This window comes from Cupressus sempervirens, chromosome 3, assembly GCF_028749045.1.
Source record: "Cupressus sempervirens isolate cs-2001-9-10 chromosome 3, ASM2874904v1, whole genome shotgun sequence".
In the NCBI taxonomy this organism is placed as follows: domain Eukaryota; kingdom Viridiplantae; phylum Streptophyta; class Pinopsida; order Cupressales; family Cupressaceae; genus Cupressus; species Cupressus sempervirens.
Window position 1 is genome coordinate 260,523,858 of NC_143120.1, and position 14,914 is coordinate 260,538,771.

General features: G+C 37.0%; 1 protein-coding gene across 4 annotated transcripts in view; it reads left to right on the forward strand.

The window, feature by feature from the left end:
- The first annotated feature begins 2,269 nt into the window (after positions 1 to 2,269).
- Positions 2,270 to 14,914, forward strand: part of EMB2752 (embryo defective 2752) — a 103,082-nt gene continuing 90,437 nt past the window's right edge. The window contains exon 1 of one of the 4 annotated variants that reach the window (XM_089819360.1): positions 2,270 to 2,475. The gene's annotated coding sequence lies outside the window, so the exon portion shown is untranslated. The remainder of the gene's footprint in view (positions 2,476 to 14,914) is intronic. The other 3 variants (XM_089819357.1, XM_089819361.1, XM_089819358.1) reach the window with 3 other exon arrangements.

Genomic DNA, 14,914 nt, shown 5'->3' on the forward strand with positions numbered 1-14,914 from the left:
ATTTTCTCTATCTGTTTGTGATTGTCTCCATACTGTCCAAATGTCACTAATCACCATACTTTCCAAGGCTTGCTTGACATCTACAAGCCTTTTAAGAACAATGTAGTGTGTAGCAAAGCGTGTCTCAACCACCTTCAATCAAACAATTACAATTTAAAAATATATATAAATCTTACATATATTTTAAATAAAATCATTTAATAAAAAAATATTTGAATATTTTTAAGACAAGAAATTTACCTTTAATAGCTCTAGCTTGGCGAATTGTCTGTAAATGGCCTACGACATGTGATGATTAGAAATTAACATCTGAATTTCTTTGGCTTCTTCATAAATCTTTTGTATCCATTGAATTTTACCAATTTTTTGTAGTATCAAGTTCAAAGAATGAACTACACAAAGGGTCCACCAAATGTTTGGATATCTCGCTTCCATGACTAACCCAACTGCTCTACATACTTTTGCATTATTTGTGATCACTTGAAAAACACTTTCAGGCCCCACATATTCAATTGCTTCAATTATAATGCTGGCAATAAATTTTGTATCTTTCTCTTCAGCCTTGCATTCCACTGCTCTCAAAAACATTGCCCCCTTCTCGCTCGTTGCAACTACATTGATTAGTGGTCTATTTCTAGCATCCTTCCATCCATCACAAAATGATGGAAACCCTTGAAATTTTCCATGAATCTCAGATTACTTGCAATTGTTTATCAATGATATCTTTTTCTTTAGCCAAAAGGGTAGTGTGAACCTTCTCATACCCTAGGCTTTTATATCCTTTTGGGGCTTCATTAATTGACCTAACCATCTCTTGCCAATATGGAGAGTGAACCACATTAAATGAAGTTCCATTTGCATATAGACAACGTGCAATATTTGGATCTATATCCTCTTGACTTTGCAAATCAAATGCTTTTTCAAGAGGTCCTAAATTGCTCCTCTTGTGACCAATAGATGTTCCTAAAGTTGGATGCAAAGGAGGCCTATTTAGACTTGACCTTTGAGTTGACATTTGAACTCGATTATTAGCTTCATCCTCTTCTTTTTGATACTTTGCAATCTTCTCATTTGACAATCTCTTCCCTGGTTGACCATCAACCTTTGGACCAGGGCACACTTCACATCTTGTACCTTTTTTTTGACAAAAGTGCCCTCGAACCCTGGTATAAGAACCATTATAATCAATTTGACACTCGTGACACCTCCATTTAAAACTACCTCCACCTTGAAAATTTTCAAGGATGGTTACATGTTTCCATAATGGATATCTAGGATTTGACTTGATCTACTTGTCATTTTCAGATGCTTCAATGTCAGCTAAAGATGATGCCATAATTAGCTTCCTGCAAATATATATTTATATATATATTGAATTTATAAAACAAAAATTATGATTTATAAATTTATTTAATAATATTATTTAATGCAATTCAAATCATCTATAATATATGTTCAATAATTCTTGTTTCAAATTTAATTAAAAAAATATTACTTTAGAACTTATGTTATTTATTAATTCAAAATTAAATCAAATTAAATAAACAATTTAGAATTATAATATTAATTGATTTTGTCAAAATTATATACTTTACATTCCAACAATGACTACCAACAAGTTTTAATTATATAAAGCTAAATAGTTAAATAAAAGTAAAAATAATTATTTAATTTTTTTAATAATTTTAATTTTAAGTATTAATATATGTTCAATAATTCTCGTTTCAAATTTAATTTAATTTTTTTATTACTTTAAAACTCAAATCTAAATTATTTAATAATCCAAAATAAATAAAATAAAATAAAAAATTTAGATTTATAATATTAATTGATTTTATGAAATTATGTACTTAACATTCCTAAACTGATTACTAAAAAGTTTTAATTATATAGAATTAAATAGTTAAATAAAAATAAAAATGTAAGTTAACTTTATTTTTTTAATAATCTTAATTTGAACATATAAACTCATTTTAAAAAACTAAATAATATTAAATAATAAATTTAAACAATTAAAATTTTAAATATACTTATTGAAATAATCGTTCTTACTTCATAGACTAGTAAGTATTAGTATTTAATAATTTTTATAAATTATTGAAAAATTAAATAATAATAAAATTTAATATTTGTAAATTGATTAGAAAGTTATTCTTAAAAAATAATAATATTAAAATTTAACTATTAATTCTATATATCTATTTATTCAATTTTATAATCTACTTAATAATTTCAGTATTTATAATTGTAAAGTGTAATTTTAATATTTGTCATACTAACTATATAGAATCATATAATATAAAAAGCTAATATTAAACTACCTGGCTAGCCGCACCAGAAACCAGCGGAGGAACCAGATGTGACGCCCAACAGTGATGCAAAAACTCCCCGAAAACTCCTTGCAGTCGGAAACACAGATCGAGCAAACAGATGGAGGAAACAAAGAGCACGCCAAAAATCAATGAAAATTGACTGGTGTGTATCATTCAATCACGTTGTGGGTTTATTTATAACAAATTATATTTTGATTTCTTCCATTAAATCTGTAGCTAACAGGAATTTTTTTAATATTTGACTGTCTATTTTAAAAAATCTCTGAGTCTATTTTTAAATATTGTTTTCAACGATTCTATTACGGGTGCACAAACGATAGTCTCTTTCATTTTTCCTTTCAAAATCTGTAGTTAACAGAAGATCTCTGTCTGCAAAAATGACATTTTAATGTGCATATTTACTTAAATCTATAGGTAACGGCAGATTTCTCTGAAAAGGGCAATTTAATTTACATTTATCAGTTAACTGACTATAAACAGGCAATACAATTTTTATTTCATTTTAAGTCTGTAATAAACTGAAAATATATCTATGAATTTGGCTCTGTTTTTAGAAAATAATACATCCTGCGATTCTGACACGGGCTAAAAAACAACATCTTTCAAAAAACGGATCGAAATGTGTTTCCCTCCGTATTTTTATCGTATCGTATCCGTATCAGTATCAGATATGGTAATACGGGTGTCCCAGGTTAGAGGGTGGCGTTTCGGGTACCTCTAATTACAAGGGATTGCCTGTCAAAACTCCCTCTGAGTCTGATATCAACTTTTTTTCGACCTCTTAGTACAAGGCTGTTTCCGATGAAGTGTCAGACTCCCTCTAAATTTGTTATCATCCTTCTAACCTCCTAGCAGCAAGTTGTGTCATGCCTCCCTAGTTCAATAGATATTCTGATAGCTTAAGATCTTCTAGCCTACATACATGAAACTTTATCCCATGAATCATAGTCCTTTAACTGCTATAGTTCTTGATCACTGGAGAATCCATCTCAACATGGTCTACTCCCTCTAAATCAATACAACCAAGATCATCAAAGTTTGACTGAAGCATATCTTCTATCTGCTCCCTCTTTTTGTCCAAGATTGCCTCTAATAAACTGTTAGACTCCCTCTTGATATAGAAGGTTACTTCATAATCTCAATCATTAAAGCTATTTGCTTCAAGAGCCTCACTTTGTCCACCATGATCATCATATGACTAATGAATCCTAGATCAAAACTTCTTTGGAGCCTTTGTCATAAGCTTGCATTCTACACAATATTTGGAAACATGTGTAAAGTACCAACCTTCTTCTCCTACAAGAACAACCTTAGAGACAAAGGAAGAGATCAAGGCAAATGACTCTTTACAGTACATATAGAAATACAAATAAGAGAGAGGCTATAATGAGTAGATAAATGTGATACTCAAGGATAATAAATACTTTTCTATACTTCAACATCCTTGATACAAGTTGCTCCAATGAGGGTCCATATGCAATAAATCAGAAAATGTTTCCATATAAGCATTTGTCAAACAATGGGAATAGAACATTGGTTATTATTTCCCCCCCACAATGTAAAATTCCCAATTATTTTAATCTTCTAACCTCTTCATCCGAGGTTGTCTTAGATAAACTGTCAGACTCACTCTAAATCAGATATCAACATCCTGACTTACTTGTATGTAAGGTGACTATGATGAACTATCAAACTCCCTCTAACTAGGAGAGTCGTCTTCTCTTGATCTACATAAAGGCCTTGGCATCATTTTCTAATGCACCATTCTTCTCTTCCATAAATTTCAGTTGATAGTTTGTCTGGGCTGATCCAATGAAGAAAGGAGGCAAGCGGCAAGGTATACAGGCCAATCAATATACCAACCACCCAAACTAGCCCTCTGCAAGGTATGTAGCAATACACAGGTTGCAAAGTCATCACATCCCCTCAATTTACATGCAGTGTATATGTCGTCGCTAATGAAGAGATTGAGTCCTTTGATGTCTTGCAATGTAATGATTGGCTTTCTAGTAGCAAGTAGGATTGGCAATACCCTATGCCCATCCTCTAAATTATGAAGTATTTGTTTTATCATTATTTGAATTATTTTTACCAAAATCATTTGATTTGGTTCTTTCAATAAAATTCTCCTCTATTTTCTGCATCCTCAAGTCATTTATGCCCAAATTGGCATTGTGTAGATGCTCACCTTTGTGGTCTTCTTTGTACGAAACAATGCTTTCAACAATCGCAGCCTGGAAACACACAGGGCTATAGACCAGTCGCCTTGCATGTGTGTTGATGATAGGTGAAGGAATTACCACCATGGTCTATGGTGGAGGAGAAACCCCAAATATCCTTATTTTTTCCTTCAAAGTTTTCCAAAGGGCACAAACTGCCAAAGTGCATTTCATGATACATTGGCAACATTTTCCAAAGGTTGTAAACTACCAATTTTGTATGATACACTTTTAGAGACATTTCAATGACTAGAATCTCCAAGATGTTTTAATTCCCACTCATTGAATACACTCTATGTATATTGCTAACATGATTCTCTGTATTTTTAATCCTTTGCTTACCCAAACCATTATCTATACCAATCTGAGCCTATGTATGAATATTTGAAAAGGTTTTCGGGAGGAATTAAGAGTTTTCTTTGCTTCCACATGGTTTAAATCTGACAACAAATGCATGTGTCGTATACAAATTAATCCCTCCAATCATGGTGCATTGACTGTCTTGAGGGAAAACAACCCGTCTTGACGGAAAACAACATGGGTTGTAGAAAGAGTGTTCGTGTGGAAAGAATCCACATCACTATGTATTACATGGGGAGAAGCATCAACATTTGACTTGAAAAACATCTATGCATCGCATCATGGAAAGCCATTATGTGGTTGTTTATTGTGTGATGCCGAGTGACACCAAGTGTGTAGAGGACAATCTCTTTACCCCCACATGTGAGAGTGTCTAGCAAACTATTCACATCTTTGGATACCAAGTTGTGTCTAGGCTGAACCAATTCATCCACCACAGTTTGTATTTTTCCCACGACACTTTGTAATGGAGCCACCAAAGTTTGTAAAGGAGTGACCGCAATTTGTAATAGAGATACCATGCTACAGTCACCTATGGTTGAGATATGGAATTCCCAATATCATGATGGAAATTAGGATATGTCTACAACCTCCTGTGAGTTGATTGCAACAAAGGGTTATCTACCTTGGCCCTTGTTCCAAAGGTTGCATGTGATGATAGGACGATCTATGTCCTAATGTATGTTGGAGACCCTCGTTTGTAACAACAAACTCATTATCATTCTAAGTGGATTCATCTTTAGTCCTCGTCGTCGGTTTTGTCAACAATTTCTCTTCCCCTTCACATTTTTAACATTAAGCTTGATGAAGTATTCTTTCACAATGAATGCAACCATTGGACAAAAAACTAAATCAAAAAATACTTTAGTCCGTATAATATCGTCACCAACAGGGGATTCACATTAAATATAAAAACATCAGACTTTCTACAACATATATAATTCCTTGACAAAATATGTTTGAATCATTAGAATAAATGTTGGCTTCGATTACAATCTATGAATGAAACGATATCTTTAGAACCATAGAAAAATAGGAATGACTCTAATGAGAGAATTGACTTATTTTGCCGAGAATTAATGTTGGTGCCTTTCATGAATTCTTTACTACCGTATGTAGTCAGTTACCTTCAGAAGCTCACACTAAAGAGCAAAAGTATCTATGTTGGAAAGGGTTTATCTTGACATTGTTTGAAAGTCCACACTAATAAGAAACTCTTGAGATGCACATCTTTTTGAGTGATGATGGAAGAATGAAGAGTTCCTCTCTATAAAATGATTGCTCTTCTCCAAACCAAATGTTGCTTTAGAAAAATACGTGATCATAGAACTTGGAATGGTATAAAGTATATGCAGTGCTTGAAAGTATGTCTCTTATCAAATATGACATTGTCACCTTAAAAGGAGAACCCATGACATTGAATGAAACACTAGCTTTGATACCATGTTAAAGTAGGATCATTTTTATTTTGATGAATAGGTCCCTTTCTATTAATTTAAATATAAAGTTACATGTTCACAAAAAGGGGCCAAGGGTCACAAGGTCACCCCATGAGAGTTCACATGGCCAAAGGTTGAACACTTAACTATTCATCAAAAAAACATATAAAGTAACCTTAGGCTGCGAGAGTAGTGCCAATCGAGGGAGGATCACGATCATCATGGCCCCATACATCAGCGGGGTTGGTGGGGGGCCTCAAGAGGAGCCCACTCATCCGCATCATCATTATTCTTCTCTTTATCTTTATCTCCCTCCGGCCTAGGAGGCGAGATCGCCAATTCCAATTGGGGGAAAGACCACTTAGGATCCAAATGGGCAAAAGGCCACGTAGGAGTAGGAGCAACAAGGGGTGCCACTGGGGACCAGCCGGAACCATGCCTCGAGGGAGGGGAAACCGAGCACTGGCAACCTCCAAAACCACTACTGGGTGAGCGATAAGGAGGCTGTGACATGTGGGTGTGAGATTGGCGGCCGAAGAGCTGCAACCATGCCGATGACCGTGAGGAGGCGTGCGGTCTCCAGAAACAACATTAGGTGGCACCCTGGCAACCGTACATGGAGCATTCCCCAAATGAGCTAAGATCTCCTGTAGGTGGGCCACCTCTAGAACCACTTTATCAGTTTGTACTTGAATTTGCATCATCACATTATTGCATACGCAAGCTTTAGTCTACATAGCAACGTTAATGTCAAGAGAGCTATGAGAAAACACAACATTTATGTCCTTCCATATAGTAAATACGATCTCCATTTTGAAAGCATGTTAGATTTGAGAGTATTTATAGGGGAGCCTGGGCGAATCCCCCAGCATGACCATATGCCAAGAAAAGGTTTCTGGACGAGAAGGCTTGAAAAAGTCATGAATCCAATCCCAATACTACTAGGCCCGTTTGCAAAACCAAAAAATATGCAACAACGTCTCAGGGTGCCCACAAAAAGGGCATTTGGGGTTCAAAACACCCAAATGTCGGAGACAAGGGCTCAAGGGCAATCCCTGGAAAAGGAAGTGCACAATTTTTGGCTCAGTGATAGCTTGCCAAACAATGGCGAATCTATATCTCTAGGACTGTTGAGAAGAATGCAAATGCCAACGTTGGTTGAACACATCCACCATAGGCAACCAACCAACGATAACCCAACTTGAGTTTATAACTGGACAAAGGAGTGGCAGGATACCATTTCCAATCCTTCCACCAAGGCTTGACAGACTGAATACCCAATTTGTGAAACAAATGTGAAGCCACCGCAGAAACTAGAAGATCAAATGTCTGCCGATCTAGACAGGATATCCTAAATTGCACCTGTATGTCTTCCCATGAGTGGAGGCTCATGGTGACTCTAGAAGAAAGGTCTCTAGGAGTCCTGATGCCACGTTTGAAAAAATGCAACGCACTCCGATCTAGACGGGATAGCCTAAATTGCACCTGTATGTCTTCCCATGAGTGGAGGCTCATGGTGACTCTAGAAGAAAGGTCTCTAGGAAACCTGATGCCACGTTTGAAAAAATGCAATGCACTGGTTCCCTGGATCTTAGCCAAGGGGATCCCTTGAATAACAAACAAGGGAGACCACCACAAATTTTACTAGTTCATAGACAGACCATCTCTGAACCCATCTCCAACCCAGTGAAGTCAAGGCTTAATGACTTCCCAAGCTTTCCAAATGCTTTTGGCAACAAAGGTCCCCTGAACTTGAACTGGTTCGGGAGTGACCATGAGGGTTTGAAAACCAATCTCCTTCTAGGCAGGCTGCTTGATTGGAAAGCATGAAGAAATACAATGGCGCAAAAAGATTTTCTAGGCTTCATTGCAAGTGAGGGAACAAATGACCCACTTGGCACACAAAATAGTCCCTTGCTTCTAGGTGGAAAGCAAGTTGAGGCCCCCAGACTCCTTAGGCAAACAAAAAAAGTTCCATGCTACCCTGTGGAAGCTATGGTGTGAGGCATTCAAGGTCTAGAGGAAGTCACACAACAAGCACTCGAGTTTGAGATATTAAGCCTTTGAAGGTGCTCAACAGGAGGAGTAATAAACATGAGTGGTGGCCAACACTTTGGAGCAAATCTAGAATTTGCCAGCTAGCAAAAGCGGTTTGGTACTCCAGTAATCTAGCTTTTTCTCAATCCTGGTCAAAACTGCATTCCAAAGCTCTACAGGGGAGGCTTGAAAGGAAAAAGGTATGCTAAGAAACCGAAACACTTCCCCATGCTGAATCCACTTCTATTGAAACTTGGCAAGCCAAGGAGGCTAGGCAGAAAAGACTGTTTGTAGCACAAAGTCTTGTGCCATTGGATAGCTGAACCAGAGGCAAGGCAAAAAGTATCTAGGCACTGTAAAACATTGACAATGTTATCCTCCTCAAGGAGAGTGAGAAAGTAGTCATCAACAAAGTGCCCATTGACCAATTGCTCAGAGGAATCAGGGAGAGTGATGCCCCTCACCTACCCCGATGAAATGGCATCAGCAAGCAAGTAACCAAACCCTTCAATGGGCAACATATACAAAGAGGGCTCAAGAGGGTACCCCTGGCAAATAGATCTAAAGAGCCTAAAAGCATCAGATTTGATGCGCATTAATGGTGATGCACGCAGAGGCATCCCCAAAAAGCATTTGCACTGATTGAAGAAAAACATGACCAAACCCCAAGGCCTGCAACGTTTTAAGCAAGAAGGGCCACTCAATACAGTCGTATGCTTCGACAAAATCAATTATAAGGAACAAGGCTTGCTATTTAGATTGATGGGCTCATTCCATACCTTCCCAAACCGCAATGATTTTGTCCAGAATATATCTAGACTTAAGAAAGCCAGATTGCTTAGGGCGTATAATCTGCAGCAGCAACACAAAACTATACAACCCCTGTATACATCATCACATAAATTCCCCTAAACTCCTTGCCCCCAAATTACATTGTAGTTCAAAACCTCCAAATAGAGGATTCTCATACTTCAAATTTTCACCATGTTGAAACAAAGAGTACCAAAATTCATCAACAAAACAAAAATGGAGATCACACCTTGGTAATTTAGCGTGCATTCATCCATTGTTCACAACCCATACAACCCCTCCTAAAAATGCCTCTTCCTTGACATTGTGACCACAACCACCATGAGCACTTCCCTCATCCCGACCTCAAACAACACTACCGCTCCTAGCACCACTCTGTGCATTTCCATGCTAGTAGTCAACCAGTTTGAACTTGATTGTCTTCTTCTCCATTTGTTCTTTGGATTGTCGAATGCTAGTGCCACCTCCTAGTCATGCACATATGAAGCCCCAAGTTTGTTTGGCCTCACAAATCCACAAATTCTTGTCCTCCAAAACACACCACATAAAGAATGGGTGTACAGGAGGTGGGTACCTTGACAAGGCAACCTAGTCAACAATCGTAGTGACAAATCCATGAATTGGCTTAGCGAAAACTAGTATGGCATCCAATCCCACCCTCTAGTCTTGTTGCAAGCACCAGTCCACCATCTTTTTTACCTTCTCTTTGCAGTCCAATTGAAGACTCCTAGCACAGAACATGGAGCCAATGTCTGTATTTGTTTTGTACTTGCATTTGGCCAAAATGAAGTCATCACCAAGCAATTGCCAAACCAGAAACAAAAATAATAGGTCATCTATCATAAAGACCATCTTCAGATGCTCCTCTGTAATCTTTCCCCAAGAGGCCATTTTTTGTTTGGCCGCATTGAAATTTAAACTTGCCTCCATACTTTCTCAATGCTTCTCCGATTGACCCTAGTCAAATGCATTACAAAGGCAGCCACATTCCTGTCATACATCCACACAACGCAACTATTCCAAGTCATGTGCATAATAAATGAGATTGTGCCAACAATATTCAAGTTCTCCAACTCATTATTACTTTGCCAAATCATATCTCCACCACCTTGAGTAGTCTACCCCCAGATCAATTTCCCAATATCACGAGCAACTTGGATAACGAGTCTGGTAAAACATTCCCTTCCTGGGAACTGTGGGAGATTATGAAAATTTGAAAACTTGGTAATTTTATCCGAATGATGGAAACAATTTTATCAATTTTCCACACCTGCTTTCCTATTTGTGATGGCATTAATTACAATTTGAGAGTTCCCTTCAAGGCGAAGGTGGTCGGCACTAAACCGCCTACGTCATATAATCAAATGAGCAGCGAGTAACACTGCTTGAACCTCCGCCTCACTATTGGTATCATTTATAAGCTTCTTAGAGATGATTGCGATTATGTTACCACTTGAGTCTAGCAATACAAACAGCCTCAAATGGGCCTGGATTCCCTTTCGAGGGCTCATCGAAGTTGACCTTGACCCATCCGACATACGGCTTCATCCATTGAACTTCATCCCTTTGCCTAGAGATAGGATCAACCCTAGAGTGCTCATTAGCAGGCAATATTAATATATTATAAATAATTATTAAATATAAAAGTTGAAATTGGATATTTATAATATAGGAATTTGATATTTTAGCAATTGACAAACATCTTTTGAATTTTATTTTCATCAAACTTGAACACAAACACGAACCTGGTGATTTGGGTTTCTATATTGAACCACACAAGTTGGAGTGTAATAGGATTTTTTTTTGCTGCAGTCCAGAGAGTCTCTTTCAAGGTTCTCTTCAGGATAATTGTTGTCACACAAGACTCACTGAGACAGTTGTCAACTTTAGTTTTTCAGAAGATCATTCACTGTGTTTAATTGTGGCATCGATTTATATGTAGAAATAACCTGTTCTTTCATTCTAGAGCTGTTCTTATAAATAAACCATGAAAAATAAAACCTTATAGCATACAAGAACTATCATTTAACTCAGTACTAGTATAGCTTTGATATTCTCTCATTGATCTTTACTGAAATGTCTTCTTTCTGTAACATATTCTTTGACCCAAATTAACTGACTGAAAGCACTCTTGTCTTCATGTCTTGCACATTAAGGATATCTCTCATAAATGTCTTCCTGGTGTTAGTTATAGCAATTGTTTGTCTCCCAGTTTGTCATGTAATCTTGTAGATCACAAGTCTTCTACTGAGAGGGGGGTGGGGTGTGAAGCAGTGGAGAATCTAAATTTTTTAAACATTAATCCAATTAGAAACTTTTACTCTTCAAACTGAAATAAAAGTAAAGGTGAATGAAGCAATAATGCAATGCAACCACATGAGAAACACCCACACAATGAGAACACCAAAATGTTTACATGGAAACCCAAATTGGGAAAACCACAGTGAGATATGCTGTTAGGGTCTACCACCTCAATCCAGCCTCACAGTTAAATTAATCACAATATTTTCAGGGAACCACTGGAAATAACCACCCTCTTTATCTGCACTATCAGCTTACAATTCAAATACTCTGGGCATTAACCCAATTGACTTAGAGCACTAGCTCAGTTAACTTCAAGAATATTTCAGAACCGTGAAGTATCAATTTCAGAAAGTCACAATATTTCAGAACCTTGAAGTATCAATTTCAGAAAGTCACAAAATCAAGATAAATTCAACTTCTTTCCCAACAGTAGAACTGATATGAAATTCCAAAATCCCTAGGTTGAAGGGCCTCCCACCCCTGCCCTTTGAAACTATAGGGCCCCAGGGTTCACTATTCACCCCTCCCACCAATCCCTGGAGATAGTTGGGTTGGGGGGGACCCCCAGCGCATGCAAACCGTACTACAGGAAATGCAGATAGTGGGAAATAGCTAGAGGCAATCAAAAATGTGCACCCGAGGTGGGAGGAACAGGGGCATAGCCGTGGGGCAGCTCAATAGCCAATTTTAGAGTCAACTCCCTGTATCTCAACACATGAAAATCTGCAAATTCAATTTTCTGATTTTCCTGTTACTGATTTGTATCCACAAGATTCTGCCACCAATTCAGAAGAAGTTAGCAGAGTAGCGACTGTAAATTCAAGGCATTCCTTTTCTATTCATCTTGATTACAGGTTCACAAAACCTTACTGTTTTCAGATTTGATCAAACATGAAGAATAAAATAGAAAACTTTAGTTTCAGCAAGACATCATGATTATATCACTGAATATTAACAACTGGAAATTAAGAAATTTGAATCTCAATACCAGTTTCAGATTTACTCCTCACTGTGTACAGACCTCCGTTCTTCGTTCCAAAATTGTAAGCATCGAGCCTACTGAGAAACCTTCGTGATTCAGTCACAGTGCAACCAAAGGCACAGTCACACCTTAAATATCTTCTTTCAAAACAACACTCTAACTCACATGGCGATATTCTTATCCAACTTAGACAGCAAAATTTCTATATATCACTTCACCCTTCATGTTCATGCAATGAATCAAATGTTCTTTATAAAGTAGAAAAATTGGTTGTAAAGAGTTACTTGTTTATTTTAATTAAAGTCTTATTAAACAAAGTCAAACTGTTTCTTTTATTTGCATTATATAGTTCTAAGGAAGTTTCTTTTGGTTAGAATCAATCTGAAGTAGTTGAAACCGATGCCTCTTCAATTTGCACAATAAATACCTATGACCTTGAGCAGCACTTGATATTAGCTTTGGGCATGCTGATACAATAAGGTTTGAGTATTGATTTCTGTAGAATGAAGCCATAACAAAAAATGTAAATACTTATTTGGTTGTCTTATTATTAGACATTGTGCTGTCTCCCTGTGTGCTCATTAGGGAAGTAAAAGTCCTTTTGTTTTATTCTTTAAAAGACCTGAGTAAGATGTATCTGTGCCTGCCCGATGAGTGCCAGGTGTCCAAAAAAAGGTATTTTGTGGCAAGATAAAAGTGTGGACTCCAATATTAATAAAACAAACTCCTGATACAACCCAGCTATACTAGTGTTGTGGTGAAGTGCAGTGACAATTGAATCTTTGATTTGGGAGAGTCCTTGTTGTCCTTTTTACGGAAAAAAACACCTCATATATGGCATTAGCAGAGACAAAAGGTAAGTTTGTGTTCTTTCATGTAATCGTTTTACTTTTCCATGAATGCCAAATAACAACAAATAACAACAGTAGTAAGATGTTGTCCATTAATATTGTTTAGTCACCTTTGGATTTAACAATGATTTGGAGCCACAATGTCACTCTGTTCATTGTATAAATTGCATGAGTAAAAGTTGTTTATCTTTCTGATTTCTTGATCATTAAATTTCATTCTTTTTCTTATGTTGTTGTTGGAAATATAAGGTAGGCTAGGTTACTGAGAGGGGAGGGGTGAATCAGGAACCAATAAAACTTTAAACTTCACCAATTAATCCTTCATATATTATTCTGATCTAATTGCATGCATGAAAGAATGAAAGCAATAACATTCATAACACTTTGACACAAGATATGGTGATCCAAAAACCTTCCAAATAGAAAGTAAAACTGGGGTGGGGATGATACCCACAAGCTTTAGTACTGCAGTATAAAGTTCGCTGGTTAAGACTTACAATTGACCACTTCTGGTGATCTGCCCTGTTAGGAGCAATAAGGACTGTTAGGTCAACCTCTTTAAAAGGATTTACAAACATATAGTGAAGTATGCACTCTGTTAGGAGATTTAGCAAAAGACTATTAAGTCCATCCAGTTAAAGGATTTGACTGATGCACCTTAGGATGAATCAGTGGCTGATCTCTGATCTGCAACTTTGATTTGCTGAATGAGATTCCTTGAATTGCAATGATCACTTGACTGTGATAGATAAGTCTCTACTATACCATATACTACTTGTAGCCTTCTTCAATTCGCACTCATCTGCTTCTTATTTCTTTACATACTCATTACTTAATATATTTGGATATGATACAATTCATTACATATATACCAATCCAATTAATTACTTGCTGGAGTTGGCTACAATACCAAATTCATCATAATTCACAACGTCGGCCCATTGTTGTAACTCGGGTTCTGAAGACAAACTCAGTGATGTTTTGACACTCGGCAAACTCTGGCACTTGGTTGAAGTTGAAGCTTGATCCATAGTGATCACTTTGAGTAGCAGGAACTCAGTTAGCACTGTATGACTTGGTGAACACTAAGAAACTCGGTAGATACCCGAAAGCCTCGGTTGACACTGCAACGCTTGGGTCAACACTGGATTCTCTTCGTTAACACTGCGAGCTCGGTAGACACTGATGTACTTGGTTAACACTACAAAGCTCGGTTAACTTTGTGCTTTGCATCTAAAGCTCGGTAGACGTTGTAGAACTCGACAGGCATTGTAATCTGTCTCAGATGCTCGGTAGACACCATGAAGCTCGACATGAACTGCAATCTGACTGACTATTTAGCTCGGCAGCAACTGATACAGTTGGTTAACATTGCTAGAAGAATGATCAGCTCGGTAGCAACTGTAGAGTTTGGTTGCAATGAAACCAATTGACTAAGTGTTAAGTAACTAATAGACAAATTGACCTTAATGTCAACAGTTGTATGTCCAGGAAAGATTTGAAAATAAATTTAAAAAATCAAGAAGTTACAGACTTAGCAGCTGGCAAAACAAGGCCAGAACGCTGGAAGCATAGAACA